Below are 22,429 nucleotides of genomic sequence, written 5' to 3'. Positions count from 1 at the left end.
TCACAAATTTGGAGAATGTGGGCGGTGGCTGTCCATCTTAGATCAGCAATGAGATTCTTCCAGAAACTGAAGAGATAAGTGGAATGTCCTTTCTCCAACCCCTGAGGGCAGCAGAGACATCAGATGAGGTCCTCTCTGTTGCTCAAGGAATAAAGAGTATGCAGCTACATTTTCATCAGGAGACAGCTTGCATCACTGTGGGAGTATTTTGCAGATTACAAGCCTCACATGTCCGGCTGCTCCTCACCATATGTGTAAAGTATCTATAATTTGTATGGAGAGAGAGACAGAGGCAGAGAGACAGAGAGATGCACACCGTCTGAATGTCTTCCAGGATGAAAGGAGATCTTACACAGCCTCTAGTCAGAGATGAGTCACTGGGCCAGACTTGAATGTTTGCAGAGGGCAGGAGGGAAAAAGAAAGGAGACCCAAAAGAATCCATCTCTTGGACTAGGATTTCCCCACCTAGGCACCAACCTGCTAGCCAGGCATCAGTTCTTCTGAGAGTCCAGACAAATACACAAATACTATTTACATTACTCCTAGGATGAAATAGGCTGGAGACCTTTATAGCTCAGACAGAGGTATTTAGTGGAGATTTATAAATATCATGTCAGACAACCAAGTTCATTTATCACTTTGTCCTGACAATGGCCATAGATTGTCTGCCAAGATCTCAGAACAAACTGTCTGAGAAAGTGTACAAGATCTGGGGGTCAGAGGCATGGGGACAAGTGGGAGAGAAGTCATCATTGTAGAGAATTTGTGGGCTGGCATGGAGAAGTATGGTGACCATAGTTTGTACAGCTTCTTTTCTGGAAACGATAAATGAAGACATAAATAAAAGTTTGGGGAGAACTAACTACTCCCAGGAGATCCTAGAAGGAGACCTTCATTATTTTTTTTTTCACTACATACTCTAAATCTTTAAAGAGAGGATAATTTACATTAGAAATTTCACTGGGTTAGGCAGAGACTCTAATCTTCTTGGGCCTATCAAAGTGTTGTGTTTTTTTTTTAAACCTCACCATAATAATCTCTTTTTTGTTGTTGTTTCTTTGTAGTTGGGCCATAAATGTGTAGGTGTTTTTTTCCACCTTGGCTTTAATTCTTGACAAGAAATAGCAACAGTAGTGTTAAGGGGAATGAGGAATCACTGAATGTGAGGTTGAGGACTGAATTTAGAAAATTCAATTTGAGTTCAGAACAATGCTTATACCAGCATTAAATTCATCTGGATTTGATCGCTCTATTTTAGGGACACATATCCAAAACAAAGTTGTGGTAGTTACTCAATTGCAGACACATACACTAACTGTGCCCACTGGTTGGAGTGGGTCTTTCAGTGACCTTTGTGATAAGTCTATCATGAAGGTTCAGATTTGAGATTTGGGAAGTGGCACTCTGTTCCTGATAAGGCAGTAAATGCAGACCCCCTTCTATGAATTGAAGCAAATGCTTGCTTTTTCTACTGTTATTTGCTCAAAGCTTTGGCCTAAAACAATGTCTTACATTCAGAGGCAGCACAGTAACTACAAATTTGGTGCCTGAAAGAATCATCACAAAATGGACCTTCAAATCAAGATTTTGAGGTAAATTCAGCTTGGGAGATGAGAAGACCTGGAGACTTATAAGATCCTGTATAGAAAAAGCTCCTGAAACATTGTCCCATGTTTGAGGTGCTAAACAGAGACTTTAGGATAAAATTAGTGTCTGTGGGAAGAGACTACAAAAAAAAAAACTGTGAAGTTGCTTTTGGGGGTTAGGGAAGGAACAGAATGGAGATGACCTAGGGGTTTGAGTCTGGACTAGAGAAGAGGCATCTGGGAGGAGGAAGGTTAACAACTGATAACTTCTAATTCTCTATTTTTGACAAATTATACTTATTAACTAGATGCCAAGGCCAGTTATTTATATGGTGCTGAAGAAATGCAAAGGTTACCAACACTTTCTAAAGTTTTTATGCCTTGGGGAAAAGGTCTGGTTTTCCTTCTCTTGTTCCAGCTCTGGTCAGAGGAGTTGACTCTCAAGTAGTCTGCTGTGCACAGAAGTAGAATAGAAGCTGATCTGCTCTTTGTCACATTTTATCACTCTAGTACCAAGCTATAATTATACTGAGGAACTTGGGAGGAAAACATTTTAATTTCTGGGACAAATGAGCCCCAGCTGTAAGTCTACTCAACCCTCTCCTCTGCTGTAGCATCCCACCCCAGGTAGATTTGGTAGTAGTAGTGTGACCAGAGAAACATAAATCCTGATTTACAAAGGTCTCCTGAGAGACCTTTGAGTCCACAACACTGGGTTGTTGTTATTTTTAGGAACATATGATTCCTGATGGATAAGGAGACTTCTTGGAGAGAGAAGTGGGTTAAGAAACAGGCAAGGAGAATAAGAAGGGCAAGTCTGGAGCTTTGAGTAGTGAATGGACCCAATCTCCCTCTCGCTTGCCCCAGCTCTAAATACCTCAACATATCCCTTGGTTCCCAATGCCTACAAATTTGTTACATGGTATCCTTTGTTATACTAAATACATTTGGATGTGCCTTATATTTCTGGTGCCCCCTTAGTACACATCCACAGTACTCTGACAAATCATTGCTTCTCTTCCATAGTTAATTAATTTTAGGATATGGTGATTGCCCCTTCCTGAGAAAGGAGAAGCATTAGATGGTAGGCCAGTTGGTAATATGATACAAACAAGTCATCTTTTTGTGCCAAGATTGCTCTTCCTTTCTACAAGAAGACTAAATTTCATCAAAACAGAACAATTTTTGTTCATGGTAAAAAGTAACTAATAAGTGATACAGAATAGATCTTGATAGGTAAACTATGGTATGCATTTTGAATGTGATGTGTGGTTTAACTGCTGTTTCTGAGACCATGGCCCATAAAAGCTGCCTATTAGAGAAAGAAGCTGGTGAAATTCAAACTTTCCTGTCTCTCCCTTTCTCCAGACTGTAAACAAATCTGCTCACTCAGAACAGATTAACTGGAAAAGAAAAACAAAAATAAAATAGGAAGATTTATAAATAGTCCTGTTGGTAGAAAAAAAGATTTATATAAAGATTCATCTGCATCATTACTGGTCAAAGCCCTGAGAAATATTTAGCTTGCAGACACCTTTAAATACCCATTTTCACATCAAGAAGGGAGGCAAATCTCTTAAAATAGTCACTTTCTTTGCTACTGTCTCCACTTCTTGCCCTGATTTTAACTCCAATACTGTTTACAGTTGGCTGGGATGAGCATGGCAATTTCATGAATTTTCCAAATGGTTGTCAATCTATAAAAAAAAAAGATACTGATTCATCTCTGCCAAGCATGTACCTCTTCTCCATCCAAAGTCTGTTCAAGCTTCATCTCTTCCACATAAACTTGCCAGAGGAACCACACATGGTGCCTGCATGGCAACTACTCTAATGTCCTCCCTCTTTCCCCCCAACTTCTCTCCTCCTTCTCACCATCTATTATGTGTGTATCTCTATAAAACTATATTTGCTTATATGCAAGGTTAGCTAGGTGGCATAGTGGATAGAATGTTGGGTCTAAAGTCAGGAAGATTCATGTTCATGAGTTCAAATCTGGTTTCAGACACTAGCTGTGTGACCCAGGACAAGTCACTTAACCTTGTTTGCCTCAGTTTCCTCATCTGTAAAATAAGGTAGAGAAGGAAATGGCAAACCACTTCAGTATCTTTGCCCAGAAAACCCCAAATGGGGTCAGAGAGATTTGGATATGACTGATAAATGACTCAACAATAAGGTCAGCAGGCTTACCTCAGGAGACAGCTAGATGCTTTCCCACTTCCCCCCCCCCATTCTTCTAGGAGAGAGGAGAATAAAGAGTGTTAGTAGTGCTTATGTTGCTTTTCGACAATCTATTTTATGATGATGATCCCATGGTGAAAACAGAGGAGCTGAAATCCTTCCCATCGCAGCTGGAATAACTCAGGTACCGTCTGTGCCAGACAGCCTTAAACTCCCACAACCAGAAGTGACTTCTCCATCCCCAGCTCTCTCCATAACACTTTGTTTTTATGTCACCTATGTGTATCCATGATTACATTTTTAAATTGCATTACAATTATTTGTGTTGCCATCTTATTTCCCTTACTAGATTATAAGATCCTTGAGGCAGGGACTTTGCGTCATCTTTGTGGACCTAGTACTTCAGTACTACAGTATTTGGAGTACCACAGTACTTCACTAGACTCATTAAGGAGTGCTAACTATGTTAATATGGGTATCTACATGGTTTTGTCTGCCCAGGTATACATTGATGGCAAGTAGTGTGGCTTAGAGACTGTGGGACCTATATATCTTTGCCAGCCTTGCCTCATTATGTGCTGGGAACTTCGCATTCCTGGGTGAGAATTCTGCAAAGCAGAAAAGGAAAAATTCAATTTTCAAAAATTCAGTATGACAACCAAATACTTTCATTGAGTGGAATTTGTTTATACTGAGTATAGATCTGGAAAACACATTTCTTTCCATAGTAGCTAGAAATGTAACTGTCAAGTTTCTCTATAGCTGGTGGGAAGGTGTTCTTGATATCACAGTTGAGAGAAAGCAGAAGTATCATGCACCTACTTGTGTCATAGAGAACTGAAAATTTGAAAGGAATCTCAGAAGTCATCTAGTCCAACTCCTTATCTTAAGCAGGGATTCCCTTTTTAACATTCCTGAGTAATCATTCAGTCTCTGTTTAAAGCTCTTCAGTGATGGGAAATTAGTTCCAGCGGCGGCCCATTGTATTCTGGGATAGTTACGTATTTTTATGTACATTCAAGCAAAACTATGCCACCTTAAACATTTTCGAATCCACCCTTTTCTTTCTCCAAACATCTGTATCTTTCTTGTCTATGGTATTATTTAGTTTTGTGGATGGTTCATAAGGAAGATGGTTCGTAAAGCGGGTGGTTTGCATTTCCTGGCAGATGATGAATACAATGTGTGGGGCTGGTTGTTAGTTGGTTACCCGACGTTAGTTTTTGAAGAGGACCAATGATGAAATATGTATGAGGTGGAAAAAGGGGAAAGGAACTTACATGTAACTTGTTCAATTGCCTAACAAAAGCACCAAACAGCGACAATTTTATATTTTTCTCTCTGCTGAGCAGAAGATTTTTAATCAGGTTAATTATTTATGTGGCACTTGTGCCTGGGCAGAAGTGGAAAGAATATTTGTTGTACTAGGTGATTTTTGTCTGGAGAATCTACCGATCAAAGAGGGTCTATTGCCATCGATGATTCCTTGAATGGCCATCTACCATCTCCATTGCATTTGCACAGGCTATGACCCATGCCTAGAATCCGCTCCTTCCTCTTAGAATCCCTAGTTCACTTAAACTCTCAGCTCAATACATCTTCCTACACTAGACATTTCTTGATCCCCTTAGCTGTCAATGTTCCTCCTCCCCCAAGTGACCTTGTATTTATTTTGTATTGGATTTTTATATATTTTGTATCTTTTTAGGAAGGAAGGAGAAAAGAAAATAGGTATTTATTAAACACTTACTATGTGCCAGGCACTGCATTAAGCACTGAAGCAAAAGTAAAAGATTGTCTCTGTCCTCAAAGAGCTTACATTCTCATGAGGGAAGACAGAGCACAAGAGGGAGCTTAAAAGGCATGGGGGAGGTCCTCGGTACAGGGGAACTATTTTTGTGTGTAATATACATAGCATACATATGTATGTTACATATAATATACATGTATGTGTACCTGTGTATCTATTTCTTTTCCCTCTTCAACATGAGCTCTTTGAGAGTTTTTGAAATGACATTTTCATTTTTGTCTTTTCATCACTAGCAATCAGCATAGATGCTAGCACATAAGAGGTGCTTAAGAAATGATTGCTTACTTGCAAGCTTTGGTTGGAGCACAGAAATGTATTTTTTAAACATAATCTCTGTTTTAATAGTCTATGTAATAGGATTTTATTTGTAGTAGAAAATAGAAGGTGCTGAGTGGAGAGGGACTTTCTCCTTCAGTCTCTACCTGAACTTAAACTTTTCTCCCTGCGTGAACACACACGCACACACACACACACACACACACACACACACACACACACACACAACTTCTATTCCATGGGATGGAAGAATAGAATTAAATAAAAATGCTACTTATATTAGTAACCAAAATAATTATAATAGGTCTGATTTTTAGAAGTCTAAAATATTTCAAATTTGCCTCCATTGTTGCTCTTACAAATCAAGTCCAGCAGTAGAAGCTAAAGAGATCAAAGAGGGTTTAGTTAAACACATCAACATTCAAATGTGAACTAGGTAACAGTTGTTTGGCTGGGATTAAGTTCAATAGACATACTTCTAATGCTTGGGTCTGATTTATGTTTAAAGTGAAAAGTGTGGATACCTCCCACAAGTTCAACTCTAATTAATATCACTAATAACAATGTTGACCAGGACATAAAATGTCCTGTATGTGGTGCTTTACTATCTGGGATCATTTTATAGAATGTAGAAAAATGTGTTACTTTTTTATGAGGCTTAGTGGGCGTAAAGTGAGAATGGGGATAAAAGGCATTGTAAAAAATCAATCATACTCTGTATCTCTTTCTGCTCCTCTTTAACCTCCTCCCCTTCTCTTCATTTCGACTTTTAAAGATCCATCACACTTCCAAATTCTAATACATGAAAAGAGGAGCCAGATAGCAAGAGGTCATATTTCAGCAAATAGAACAAAGGATTTGGTCAGCTTCAAGGGGAACAGAATGAACATCACCCATTTTCCAGGTAGCAAAATCTATAATCCCACTTTAGCTAGAAACACTGAAGCAATCTGGTGAGGAAATCTAAAGAGGATCTCTAGAACATGTCCATAGGACAGGCCCCAATCATTTATAGAGAAAATTCCTAATGAGTTCTATGTTAGTTTTATTAGAACAATGATATTGAATTAGATTTTCTTAGAGCTTTTGAAGAAAAAGAAAGGAATAAGTATTTACATAGCACCTACTATGGGCCAATGAAAGTTTTACTAAAAAAAAAATATGTGGACACATACATGTATATACACACATGTGTATATATACATGTGTACATATACATACATAGATGCATATATGTGTGTATAATATACATACATATATATATATATCTCAAAGACAGTTTATCACTTGTATTTCTTAAATTATGGAAGCCTTTTTAATTTAACCACCAAATAAAATAGATAACAATAATTATTATTGCAATAGCCAGCAATTATATAACACTTCAAGTTTTGTAAAGCACTTTACAAATTTTATCTCATTTTATCCTCAAAACAATGCTGGGAGGTTGGTGTTATTATTATCCCCATTTTACAGATGAGGAAATTGAGGCAGGCAATGGTTAAGTAACTTGCCCAGGGTCACACATTTAGTAAGTGGTTGAGGCTGGATTTGAACTCAAGTCTTCTTGACTCCAGGCTCAGTGTTTTATCCATTGTACTACCCAGCTTATGTTTATCTAGAATAAATAGATGAAATTAATTGTTTGAGATTAATATAAGAGGGAAACTTCATGGGTTAGTGGAAATAGAACTGGATAAGGTATCAGAAAACATGGATTCCAGTCTCCTTTCTTGTACTTAATATTTGTATAAGGGGAGGGAGGGGTGGGAATTCACCATCTCAGGCCTCAATTTCTTTATTTACATAACATGAAAGAGTTGGGCCAGATGATTTCTATGAATCCTTGTGGCTCTAATAATTTATGAACCTATGGGTATTAGATAAGAAATAAAAAAAAAACCCTCTCACAACAGTTTGGTTTTCCGTGCTATCTTAGGGAAGTAATCATTTCTCTGGACCTCATTTTTCACAACTATAAAATAGAAGAGGAACAGATGATTTCCAAGGTCTCTTCTAGCATGAATATTTTATAATACTGTGATTATTCTTCTGAAATATTTGTATTCCTTTGAAACATTTTTGAGTCATATATTACATATCTCATCCTTACAGTTCATATAACAGAAATGAAACACAGAAAAAATTTAAACTCTTCTAGGGAAAGGATGATTTTTTTGTGTATCTCCAGTGCCTAGCATAGTACTCAATACATACCAGAAACTTAATAAACTCTTGTTGAATAAATGAATGGATAGAAAAAATAGTGATCTGAATAGCATTTTAGAAAATTCTGTACTTTTAATGACCCTAAACCTTTTTATGTTTTAAAATAAGCCCCCAAATTCTTACAGAAATATATGTCTGTGAATCCTATCCTCTACTATAAGTCTTTTACGATCCCTTTAACACTAGTGCCTTCCCTTTAATGATTATCTCCAATCTATCTTGTATCTATCTTATTTGTACATAGGCATTTTTTCTTAGAGAAAAGTAGTATACTGTGAGCTCCTTGATAGCAGGGACTGTTTTTGGCCTTTCTTTTTATCCTCAGTGTTTCTTTGTACCTCAAATATAGTAGGTGCTTACGAAATGCTTATTGAATGACTGATTCTGAACCACAGAATGATACAGTCCAAAAAGAATAAAAATTTCAAATAACTAAAAGGGTAAGTAAGAGATATAAGCTGGCCCTGAGTAGCCTTCAGTGTTAACAGCGAAGACTTGGATAGGGAGATCATGTAAAGCAGGGATGTCAAACTCAAGTAAAAAAGGAGGATATTAAATTGTACAGAAGGAATTCTGCAGGCCAAACTTAGAAAATCATGTATTGTATTAACTTTATCTATGTCTTATTATTTAATTTATTTTGATAACTATTTTCCAATTCTATTTTAGTCTGGTTTGGGAAGTACTTGAGGTATTGCCCTGACCCAAAGCCTGTGTTTGACACCTCTGATATAAGAAAAAAAAATGAGGTGTAAGACTGGAAAAGGAGGTGAGTCATATACGGAGAGTGAGAGGTAATCAATCGATGGACAACCTGAATTCTCCATTGATATCTTTCTACATAATATCAAAAGATCAGAGGAGAGTCTCTAGTTTTGTAGAGGATTTTTAGAACATAGACAAGATTCACAAAGGATAAAAAAAATGTGTATGAATTGGAATTTGTACTGTTAAACAAAGGACCAACACTGATAAACTCACAGATTCATCAAAATCTCATTAGGAAAGAAAATACAATATCCTGGGTTGGGGGCTAGAGGATAAGGAAAGGGAGTGTACTGAACTGTGAGAGGCTGTGCTATAGAGAGGGCTTTTATCATAGATGAATTATTTGGCACCCTCCCTTGGCCAGTATCCTTCCCTCCCTGCCATTGATTCTATCAGTATGGGGATTAGGAAGAGTTTTTTTTTTTTAATTTCAACAGGATCAAAGGGAAGTGTTGCTAAAAATTATAAGCCTATACTGTTGTTTCAAAATCCAAAATCTAAACCATGTATAATTTTAACCAAGTTAAGCCATTTCCTCAGTTTGCTTCTCAATAAAATGGATTTTATTTCAGAAGGATTATTGCTCAAACTTACATATATTAGCTTCTTTAATATCCATAAGACCTGTTAAATTTTAAATGAGTAATTTGGTTCATTAAATATGGATTATGTACCTACTCTGGGTAAAGCACTGGCTGTCTAGAAGGAGACAGATACAAGAGAAGTCGCAACCTAAGTGCTCATACAATTTATAATATAGTAAACCATTATTCATAGTTTCAAACCTCATAGGATCATAGATTGACAGCTGCAAAGGACCTCTGAGATCATCTGGTTCAACCCTGTCATTTGACAAATGAGGAAACTGAGGCTCAGGTATATTAAGTCACTTGCTCAAGGTCACATAGCTGGTCAGAGCTAGGAGTTCAAGGTCTTTTGGCTTCAGATACAGCAATCTTTATACTACACCATGTCACTTCCTGAGACCTGGTCTGTTTGAACTCTATCAACCAGATAATATTCTGCAACTGAAGTATACTATATGTTTTATCTCACTTTTCTTTTTGTATCCCCATCATTTAGCATACAGTCAGGAAGACCTGAATTCAAATCCTGCTTCAGAAACTTACTAGCTATGTGACCCTAAGAAAGTGACTTAACTTGTTTGCCTCAGTTTCCTTATCTGTAAAATGGGGCTAATAATAGCACCTACCTCCCAGTGTTGTTGTGAGGATCAAATGAGGTAATATTTTTAAAGAGTTTAGCATAATGCCTGGCACATAGTAAGTGCTATAAAAATGTTAGCTATTTGCTATTATTGTTACTCATTCATTTATTCATTTTAAAATTGTGTCTGTTTTAAAATTCTTCCTTCACTTAACTGACAGAAAATTTGAATCAGTGTCTTCAAAATAAAAGTAATTGATGGTTGCCATTGTAATTAAATGAAACCTTATACCTTAGTCTCAAGTCTCACTTTCAAAGCACACATTTAATATGCAAAGAATCCTTACTTCCATCAACTAAATCAAATTTTAAAACAGGTTAAGAAAAGTGCCCTCTAGATAACCAGGTTTTTTTTGTTTGTTTTTGTTTTTGGTTTTTTTTTTTTTATTTTTGGTGAGGCAATCAGGATTAAGTGACTTAAGTGCCCAGGGTCACACAGCTAGTAAGAGTCAAGTATCCGAGGTTGGATTTGAACTCAGGTCCTTCTGACTCCAAGGCCAGAGCTCTATCCACTGCATCATCTGGCTGCCCCCAGGTAACTAGTTTTTAAAATGTTGATGGTCCTTACCCAGGACTATGGCCTTTAGCTAAAAGATTTTGAAGTCTGTTTACTAAACTAAGATATTTCAGTGGAATGTGGATGTAAGAAAGGTAGTGGGGTGTTGTTGATAAAGGAGCAACATCTCAGAGGTAGGATGGACTAGATGCGGATCACTTCTGCCATGATGGTCTTAAGACACTGGATGGCTCACTTAGCTTCTCAGTGTTACCAGGCAATGCTCTATGACTATAAATTGCCAAACTATTGCCAGTCTGCTTTGGTAGAATTTTCTCACCTAGAGTTGAAGTCGCAGCAATGAAATCACATGTCTGGGCAACAAAACAAAATGAAACACCAATGGATAGAAGGAAACGGTTACTGTTTAGATGAGGTAACCAAGTGTTTTCTTTGCTTTTCAGACCCAATAATTGGAGAAACTCCTTAAGCCAAAAATGGGTGACTCAAGATCAGTAATGAAATCTTAGCAACTTGGAATCACACAACTATAGAAACTTAGAGCTGAATGGGACCTTAAAAGGAATCTAATTGCTCCAATCATATCCTATTATATATAAAGAAAGTGAGGCTCTAAGGGGAAAAATTACTGGCTACATTTCTTTCACAGAAACACAGGGATGCTAGATAGGCATTCATAGTCACTGACTTCTGTTCAAGCCTAACTTGATTTCTCTCAAAGGTCATAAGTTACATGTGATGTATTCTGGCATGAGGTGGGTGGCTTTCCAGTTCCCGGGGCTCCTATTAAATATATCCGCCTCTTTTGGAGCTGATGTCAGAGGCACATCAGCTCAAAAGGCAGCATGGCAGGAATGGGAGCAACACAAATGAATATTGTTGGAGTAATCGGAGCCTTTCCCATTTAATCATACAGATGTCTTTGCCCAAAGGGACTAGAAATTTAATGATCTAATGGAGGATCTTCCAAGAGACCACCACTGAAGTTAATCAAAAATCCTTCACTTCTGTAAGGGAAGGGGCAGGAGAAGCATGCTTCTTGGAAAGTAGCCCCTGGAGAAGGATGAAATTAGAGAAATGGAACGCTTTCCTCTAGCACGAAGTATTTTACCAGGAATCTTTCATCCTTTTCAATTTTCTGCTTCTTTTCCTTCCTACTGCTCTCAACTTCACCATATCTATTCTTATCCTTTCATAAATGATATATATGGATTTGCTTAACAGCTTCCTTCTATCCATTGCTTAAATACCCCCTTAAACATTAAATTAGAAAAAAATGACTGTGGCTTATTAGCCACATTGGGGGTTGCTATGTTAAAAAAAAAAGCTAACTGCTCAGTGTATGGGTAGAGGGAAACTGTGTAGGATTTAGGGTAGTATATGGGCAAGAATCATACAAGATGAGAATACATGTGTGCATCAGGAGGTGTCTTGGTAGAGGGAGTACTCATGCCTATGAGGTCACGGATCTAGAGAAATGTTCAAGTGAAATTGTTATGCGCCGAGTTGTTGATCTCTTCCCCATTCAGTTCTCAGTAATTCTGATTATAATGGTCCATGGACTAACAAGGCCAGGCTGCTGCTTGCTCTTCCCAGTAGCTGCTTATGTCACAGCTGGAGGGAATTCTGCTGCATTACTGTTAGGTGCTGAAAAAAGCAATAGGATGAGAGAAATGATATTTTTTCTATTATGTTAATAACCAATTAGGATTGAGGTTTTCCCTCTCTATTTCTTCATTCAGCAACCTGCAGATCATGCAGCCAATCTCTGAAAGACAAGGCTGGTAGGTAAGATTGGCCTAATCCTCAGGGTACACACTCCATAATTTTGGGCAGGACCCCACCCACCAAGAGGACCTTACTTTTGTTTATAGTGTAAACAGAATCTAATCTAGGGATATTCCAGTTCTAAAGCATTGAGCCCTTGACCTTGCACCCCTCCTTTGTAGTCTAGAGGAACGCAGCTCATGAAGGAGAAAATCGACTAGAGTGATGTGGGTAGAGATTGATTCCTTTGTCTAGATTGCTGGAGTCAGCTGAGTCTCATGATCCAGTCATGTTCTCAGAAGGAGGAGCTGATGACTTTTAGCCTACCTCTTCAGGAATGTGTTCACCCTCTCATTAATTGTTCGCCAATCAGGTTGATTTTCACCTGCTAGGGGCACCTCCTTTTCCAAAGATATTTAAGCATTCAGGGATCTCCATGGTTTTGTCTTTGGTTACTGAGAGAAACCACCGACCATCAATTTATTATCAGTTAGCTTAATTAATAAATTAATTATTAATTACCCAGAAACTCTGTCTCTTGGGCTTTTCATTTGTCTCAAGGACAAGAACAGATCTACAGAAGAAATACAAGTCAAGGCCTAGATTTTTTATGAAAGATTCAGTTGGAATTATAGGCAAGTCAACTTGGATCCTATAATAAGCTGTATTCATAGAACTGAGCAGAAGCTATCCAATTGCATTCCTGGCTCTGCCAGTGGTATTTTATTTTTGAAGCCTTGAGCGAGACCCTCAAATTGTAGGGGCAAAGTTTAATCCAGAAAAGGGTTAAGATATATATTATCTCCATGCTATGAGATATTGAAGAGATAAACAACCCATGATTGCTTTGGCCCTGTAAATCTTTGATCTTGTGACACATCCAGTCTTATTCCTTCAACTTCTCTGCCCTAATACGTCTTTCTCCCCATTGGATAGGCTTATGCAGTTGGCCTATTTTTGAATCATGAGTTAAGAGAAAAGCCATGAGCTAAGCTAGATTCTCAAAGGGAAATGTCTTGAGATGCAAGGAATGGTGAGCAGAGCAACTAGTGTATGATGAGACATTGGGTCCATTCTTCTTCAAAGTCTAATGCTATTTAGCTGGATCATTTATTTTTCTTGGAAGATACTATTATTCTGCTACCCCTTGAACAAAATAAATTCTGCTTCAACTAGTAGTCTTTGTCCAAATTGACTCCAGATCAACCTTCTCCACTTCACTACCTAGTTGCTTTATAAATGGTCAATCTCTTAATTTTCCTTCCAGACCTTTATAGCCTTAGGAAAGTGGAGATGACTAACTTCTCTAATTATAAAACTGAAGCTGTTAAAACTTGCCATGTCTCTACAATATAAAGTGAAGAGGAAAGGAGTTTAATCTAGAAACAGACTAAAATGCAATTTATTTTCTCTGTGCTATAAGAGACTGAAGAGATAAGTAAACAGTGATTCCTTTGGGATTATAAAGTAAGAGATAAATCCCTCTAGCTGGGAACAGAAGAAGTCAGGGTTGAAGAAGAGAAGAGGGGAAGAGGAAAGCTGTGATGGGGAAGGAAAGCTCTGATGTAGAGGTAGTATACTAGTCAACTTGCTCTCAGGATTGCTGAGACCAGGCGCTGCAGACTCAGGAGCAGAGATGAGAAATGTGTCTTTTGTAAGGCTGCCCAAGATGCTTATTTGCTCACTGAGTCAGCAAGACTGCTCTAAGAATATGCATGGGGTGGGAGGGGGAAAGAAGAAAGGAAATGTTTGGATAGAAAAAAGAGATATATGAAAACAGCTCTGTTTTGTAGACACAATCTAGGTTATTTCAGCAAATGTTTCAGCTTAGAGGTTTGACCAGAACACCAAAGAAAGCACTGAACTGAGAAGATTATATAATGAGTTTTTGTTTTTCCTTAGTAAAACATCTGAATAAAGCTGACTTATTTTTCTGCAATCAATGTGCCTCAGGCATGGAAATCTTCATTCAGCACTAGGAGAAATGAATATGGCAGGACACCAGAGAAACCCTTAGCTGAAACTTAAGGAAATATTTCTTTTGTTCTCTATGGAGTTATAGTTTGGGATTATTTCTGCCCCCCTCACCAGCATCCGCTCCCCCTATCCCTTACCCAAGCTGAATCTTTTTTGCCCCCTAATGATGTCTGGTTAACCCTTAAGCCAAGGAATTAGTTATGCCTTTAATGTCTCTTTAACTGGGAGAACAGTTTTGCTTAATCATCCCAAAGCTATGGAGTTGATGGGGGATAGGATCTCACATTACAAAATCCAGAATCATATTATGTGACAATTGGGGAAACTATTTGATTTAAGAGAAGGGAGGAATTGCCCCTCTTCCCTAACCTTCCTAGCACAGTGAAATATTATATATTAGCTATTATAATTTCTAATCATTACAAATAGTTTAAAATCTTTTTGTGTATGCCAGTACCTCAGGTCAAGAGTGACATGCATTTAGCAGAGCTTTAAATGCTAGATCTTCTGGTTTTATTGATAAGGATTGTGCATTATAGATTCAATTCAATAAACATTTTAAACATGTCTACTGTGTTCAAAGCACTGTGCTAGACACCCAGGGTAAAAAGACAAATGTGAAGCAGTTTCTGTTCTCCAGGAGCTTATGTTCTACTGGGGAGTGTGCAACAGGTACATAGATGAGTAAATAGATCTATAAGTTTTACTCCCAATTGCATCTTTTAAATCACTTATGATATTCTTTGTATAGACAATAAAAGAGCAATCTATTTCTTGGTAGCATCTAGGATACCTTTAGTATGTCTGTGGTGCAGTCAGATGATATCTGATAGCACATAGCCTGACTGACATATACTTTATGCATTTTACCAGTGGAGAGAGTTGCTCTGATGCCCTTGAACATTTTGATGAATGGCCTGGGATCATGGGAATTTGCTCAGTTTACTTGATGGTGGTCAGGTGACCTCACCTAGCAGCCTTATCTACTTACTTTCCTTGTCTTCCTTATACCTCCAGCACAGATCCTGCAGGCATAAATAGGCCTACACATTCTCCAATAAGCAAGGCAGACAAGTGCCTATGATGCCAGTTGGCAAAATGACCAGAAATAGCTGCTTCTCCTTTTCCCCATGCCAGAAAAGTTTAAAAGGTTCAACTTACATCATAGGCCACTGAGTTCATTTCTAAAAGCCCTCTCAGTATAATTCTACCCATGGCAACAACTATTATATTAAGATAATTTCAATTGAAAATTGATTCCAATTATACTTACTAATATTTTATTATTTTCATTTCTATGTTGTGAAAGTAAGAACAATAAAAAATAATTGTCCAAAATGGAGATTTGCACAATAATTATTAAGATAATAGCACCAGTTCACCACCACTTAGAGATGCCACTTAGTTCTGATCCTGGTTTTAACCTTCGCTTTTCAGCTATACAGTCAGTGTCTTGGCTCTTGACTTTGACTTATTGATCACGTTTCTGGTCTGTACTTGGACAATAACATCCTTACTGTGACACTGTCCCAGTCTCTAAACCAGACACTCTTTCTTACACTATAATGTCATAAAGCCTATTCAGCAGTAACTCAGGAGGGGTCTCCCTCATGACCCTACTCAACTGTGCAGCTGAATGAGTGTACCCTACCCTATTTCTGTGAACTGTTTTAAATTTTTCAAATATCTTTCACATTTATCATTTTATCTCATCCTCAAACAATTCTGTGAGTAAAGTCATAGATAGATCAGAACAACTAGAGTTTTGTACCAGGGTGCAGTATTTAGAGGATACTGAAAGCATTTGCAATGGGTCCCAGGATCTTCCATGGGGAGAGTAACAATGGACAAGGAAACATCATGTGCCTGGGTGAGTATGGAAGGACATTCTGTTAACCCGGCTGTATGACCATGGATAAGTCACTTAACCTCTCAGTGCCCTCAAGATGGTTCTTTAGATTATAAATTAAAGCTAAGCTTTTGATCTGCAGTGGAAGATGGCATTTACACACCAGGAATTTCTCACACCAATAAAATCACAAGTCAATTAAGTTCAATAAACATTTCTTAAACACCTACTATGTGCCACCCTATGCAAAACACTGGGAATACAAATAGAGAAACGAGAAAGTCCCTGCTCTCAAGGAACTTATCTACTGGGGAGAAATACAAATATTTTTTTAGGTGGGAGTAGAGGGGGTGTAAATCATATAATGTGAAGAGCAGTTTGTTAACAATACAATGGGAGTACCAGGGGGCATATTGGAAGGATAGATTAGAATGGAATATGGTTAGAAGAGAGATAAGGCAGCTAGGTGGATCAGTGGATAAAGTGCTAGGCCTACAGTCAGGAAGACTTGTGTTCAAATTCAGCCTCAGATACTCATTAGCTGTAAACCTTTGGGCAAATTACCTAATCTCTGTTTTGCCTTGATCCCTTGGAGAAAGAAATGGCAAACCATTCTAGTATCTTTGCCAAGAAAACCCCATACAGGGGGTCATGGAGGGACGGACATGATTGAAGAACAACAGGTTGACAAGGATGAGTTGAGGATCAGACTAAAAAAAATGTTGCCAGGGAATGAATAATGAAAGGATTTTCAGTGCAGTGTATGTGTTACATGAGTATTTCTTTACATTCTAATGTGTACCCAGTAGAAATGAGCTATATGAGGCTGGGGGGGTAGAGAGTCAGGGAATGGGGCAGGGTTGTAAAGAAAGTTGGGGCTTTCAGAGAAAGACAGAATAGAAAGCTACGGAACCAAAACTGAACACTGGATCAAGAAGCTGAATTCCAATCCTTGCTCTGCCCCTCCTTAGGTGTGTGGCTTTGAAGAAGCTATTTTATTTTTCTGGGTCTCAGTTTTCTTATCGGTAAAATGATGCAGTTGGACAAGGTGGCTTCCAATTTTCCTTTTGGTTCTATCTCTATAGGAAGCAGAGCAGGGTCTTGTGTGCCCAGAACAGGAGAAAGGTGAGTTCAGGGAGCTTCTCTTTGTGAAGTGTCAAAAGACCCTAACAAGTCATTTAATAGGTGGCTGGGAATAGAACAGTTTCAATGTGAATCTGAAGAGTGGACTTGAAATCTTGGTGGAAAACAAGGTGACTTATCCAGGGTTCAGTGACCTGAGAGAATATAAACACTTGGCCTTGGCCTTGGTCCTAGGGTAAAGGTAAGGTGAATTAAGCAGAGTAAATTAAGGGGAAAGGAGTTAGGACATTTCAGATAGAAAGGGAGTAAAACAAAGAAAGCCTGGAAAAGACTGATTAATTTTTGAACACTGCCAAGCTAACTGAGTAACATTAGATCTTGTACATATAATGCATCTAAAACTTAATGGGTGTCTCATGATAATCCCTACTGCTATGAATGCATACTTTACAATGGCTTTATGTTCTATTGCCAGGGTGCTAAGAGGTGAGGGTGTGCCAGCAGTCATTGGATATGTTTTGTTTTGACACTAGACTTTACCCAATAAACTCTCAAACAACTCTCTCAGAGTGCGTTTCCCTTGAAAGAGTTAAGTAAAATAGGTCATGGATTTTTAGAGCTGGAAGGGAAAAAGGGAAAGACCAAGGATTGCAGAGAGTATTTGCCTTTAGAGAAGAAATCCCCCTCTGTATTCTCCTGGGTGCTAGTAATGGGAAGTTACCAATGACTAGCCAAGGCAGAAACTTGGCCAGACAGTTTTCTGTTTGAGAATTGCCCATTTCATCGCAGGTTACTTTTGGGGCAATGGCCTCAGGGATATTACCTTCCTTTTTGTTTCTCTTATCTTTCTTTTAGTAAGTCACCAACCATAACATATTCCCATCAGTTGTCTTGAATGCAATAAATAAAATAAAATAAAATAAACCACCAGGTATGAACATTTGCCAGGGTGCAAACTATTTACTGGTCAGCAATTATAGATATATGGAGTAGATGTAGAGTCCAGCTGAGGAAATACATTTTACTTAGAAGTTTTTGGTTCTGGATCTTTTTCTGTCCAGTAACCCGATCACCTGCTGGCACAGACACTTATCTCCCCAACTATACAAGAAATCAGCATTCTTATTCTGGCTATATCTTAATTTTACCCCCACTTCAAGCTGAACTCTCTTTGAGCTCTCCTGACCACCTGAGAAAACAGTGACTCCTATCTAGCCCAGGTAATTTCTTCACTCCTCTGGCTCTCTGAATACCAGAGATTTTTTTTTTCTAGACTACTTTCCCCACTCCCTTCATCCTCTTTTACTCACCATTTTCTGTCCCACATCTGGATGTGTTGGTCCTTGCCTCATTATTTGACTGGTGTTTATTACTGACTGAAGAGGTTTCAGTACCCATCACAAATTAGTATACACAAGCAGAGACATTTAATATATAAAAAAAATCCACCCACACTAGAGAGATAAACGGAGCAGGGAACACACAGATAATTAAAACATCCCCCCTCCCACCCCCATCTCACAACAAACGTGCTAATAACTGTAAAAACAGATGGTTTTACTTCCTTTTTTCTGCATATCATCCTGAAGTAGAGATGCTGCCAAGGAGTGAAATGATCATGATGATAACAGCAACAGAAAAGATATGAGGAAGTATATGGGATAAGAAAGAGAAGGAAAAGCCCTGGATTATCTACTGGCTAGATTTTGAAGCTTAAATAATTGAGTACCTGTTTACATGGAGTCATTGAGTCTTTTTGCTTCTCTTTTTATTTCTTTTCTTTTCTCTTTTCTTTCCTTTGGTATTCATGTACTCCAGTACTCAAATGGACATGTGATCTTATTGACTCCAGTGATGCAAATCATACCTTGACATGCCTATGTTCCCCCAAAAGTTCAACCCAGGAGGTATAGCCAAGGTGCTGGGGGCGGGGTGTTTCCCTTGCTTTCTTCTGATATTGGAAGGGTACCATTGAAGAACCTGTACATTCCACCTTGTATGGTTAGGCAGATGGTGGTGTAGTGGATAGAGTGCTGGGTCTAAAGTCAGAATGACCTGACTTTAAATCCAGCCTCAGACCCTTATTAGAAGTTTGACTCTGTGCAAGTCACTTAACCTCTGTTTGTAGCACCTACCTCACATGGTTTTGTGAGGATCAAATGAGATAATATTTGTAAAAACACTGAGCATGATACTTGGAACATAGTAGGTAGTACAAAAATGCTTTTTCCTTTCCCCAACCCTCCCTCCACTTTCACTCTTGATGTGAAAACCATATATGTGGTATTAATAAAATACTTTCAGGGGTTGAAAAAAGGGTTTGAGACTTTTTTATGTACTGAAAATAATGTATATGTGTATGTATGTATGTGTCCCACAAGTCTTACTGCAGTTTTAAGCTTTAAAAGGGTTTTGTGGTTGACTTTTCTACATATTGAAAATGATAGATATAGAGAGTTCAATATATATCATAATAGCTTAAAGCTTCACTAAAACTTTTAGGGTACCGTGTATCTGTCTGGCTTACCTAGATAAAGTTAGTAGTCTAGAAGGGACAATCTGAAGAGTGCTTTAAATACCAGTTTTGCATAGCTATCAATTTCAATTTGCAAATGTAATGATAATAATAGCTAGCATTTATAAATGTTAACACATCTGATTCTCACAATAACTCCATTATTACATATACCCTGTGAGGTAGGTACTATTATTATACCTATTTTACAGATGAAGAAATAGATATAGAGAACTGAAGTGACTTAGCTCCTAGGGTCACACAGCTAAGTAAGTGTCTGAGGCAGGATTATGAACTCAGGTCTTCCTGACTCCATGCCCTGAGATCTATTCACTGGACTACCTAGTTCCTCCGAGGTATAGCACCCCCTCACCATCCTTCATATTCAGCATGATTGTTTTGGGTAATCAATCATATGATTCAGTTTTCTAATCCCATCCCAGACAAGAGGCTCATAAATGCAATAGCAAAACACATTTCATTAAGAATAAAAACAATGCAAATAACATTTGAGAGAGTAAAATAATAAAAACCTTCTTGACACCTAGATTTAAATGGGAGCAGTCTCCTAGACTTCTACAACAGTTGTAATCTATTTCCTCTTTAATCTCTGATTTGCAATATAGTAGGAGGCAACAGTAACTTCAAAAACCCAATGATGAATGTTCAGGGTGCAATGCCAACTGCCCCTTTGAATTTCTTTCCTAGAAATTTAGGGACATTTAAGAGAATGTCTAAAACCTCTTGCCTTGGCTTTGATGTCATCAGGGTCCAGCTTCAACTCCTGAGTTTATGGCCTTACTACCGTATGAGATCTTTTTCTTTTCTACCATATGACAATAGACCCCAGTGATGCCATCACACTCGTGTAAGACACATAGGCTTCTAGGAAATGATCTATGAGTGATCTTCTCTTTGTTCTAAGCATTTTGAGAACTGAGTTCCAATAATCATGCCCAATACACATAGAAGGGTTGATAATAGCTTCACTTGTCAGTTCCAGGTACAGGCCATCAAGAAACAAGCATGAAAACCTAGAACAGAGGAATATAGCAGGACAGAAAAAATGCTCAAACCAGTTTGTCTGTCTTAATTTATGGATTCCATTTTTCAGTCATTTGTGTATTTAACTTTAACTAATTTTTCCTTTTAACTGTAAAATGTTTTAGAATTGTTATAGAAACATTATCCAGGAACTAGCAAGTCTGAGAATCACAGGTCTAGTGCCATCCCATCTAGTACCTTAGACACCATATTTAGAGCTGAAGATCCTGGGTTCCCAGGAAAAAAAATCTTAGTGTTGTATTGATTGAGACCTCAAACATGAGGTCTGACACAGAGCTAAATGCGTGTTCCACCTGTGGGAAATCTCACTACCCTATCATTTTGGTATACAGCTACTGAGATGGTGCCCAAATGAATTCAGTCGAGTCCCTGGGAACTTGGAATTTGTTTCTCTTGCCTTTAAACTTCCTACTGCCAGTACTCTAAGCTTTTCACTGTTTGGAGGGGTGATACTACAATAAAAAAAAAAAGGTCACTCACCATCATAGGACTTGGAAGGTAGAGCCCTAAATAATCAGTAACTATGGCTAGCAAATTTGTACCTTTAGTTCACTGATTTAGAGTTACTCTGTTGTGAAGAAAAATATTCCTTTCTCTGAAAACTGTCTCTGTACTCTCATCCCTAACTAGTTCAAAACTATCACTCCCTAATCCCTTTCTGTCTCTGGCCTACATTTTAATTGTGCCCCGCCACCCATTCACTAATGAAATTCCCTTCATCCTCAATTTCTTTTTTTTTTCATTCTCTTTCCATTTTCTTACACTACCAGTAAACTGGGTGCAGACACTATATTCTTGGCCACCCTCTCATATATTGGGTGTTCTTTCTCTTACATTCCTGCTACACTGGACTAGAACATAAGGCACAATTAAAATGTAGGCCAGAAAGAAGAAGGACTAGGGAGTGATAGTTTTGAACTAGTTAGGGATGAGAGTACAGAGAGTTTTCAGAGAAAGGAATATTTTTCTTCACAACAGAATAACTCTAAATCAGTGAACTGGAGGTACAAATTTACTAGCCATAGTTACTGATTATTTAGGGCTCTACCTGGGCTGAGAGAGAGTTGGTATATTCTTTGTTCCTTCTTTAAGGTTTTCAATATCCTTTCATATCACCTGGTTCAGATCTTTGTTGCCGAAATTAGTCCTTAAACCAGAAAAAGAAGGCTCTCTTCCCTGTTTCTTGCTTCACCCCTCAGGGAAAGGCCTCAGTAGTTCAGTAGCCTCTGCACTCTGCCTGAATGCCTGGGAGATCCTGTCCACCTGTTGACGTTAATCCTAGGATCTTGACACAACAGCTGGGAGTATTGCCCACTTGCTGAGACCAAGTAACAGCAATCTTCCCACCTATCACCGTGCTGAGGCTGACCTGTGCCCCACTCCACACCCTTAGAGCTGCTCGAAGCCCTGTTCATCTGAAATGTGCGCTAATACAGAGAATCTTCAAGTGCTCTGATTAGACAATAAACAAATATGGAAGTCTAAATATCCATGAATAAATCAGTATGCTTCACATGGTTATGATTCTGTAATATGTTTTTAATTCAATTGTCTATATAAACAGGGAATCTGAAACAA

The sequence above is a fragment of the Phascolarctos cinereus genome, unplaced genomic scaffold (assembly GCF_003287225.1).
Source record: "Phascolarctos cinereus isolate Bilbo 61053 unplaced genomic scaffold, phaCin_HiC Scaffold_4;HRSCAF=312, whole genome shotgun sequence".
In the NCBI taxonomy this organism is placed as follows: Eukaryota; Metazoa; Chordata; class Mammalia; order Diprotodontia; family Phascolarctidae; genus Phascolarctos; species Phascolarctos cinereus.
Note: the sequence above shows the minus strand (reverse complement) of the source record.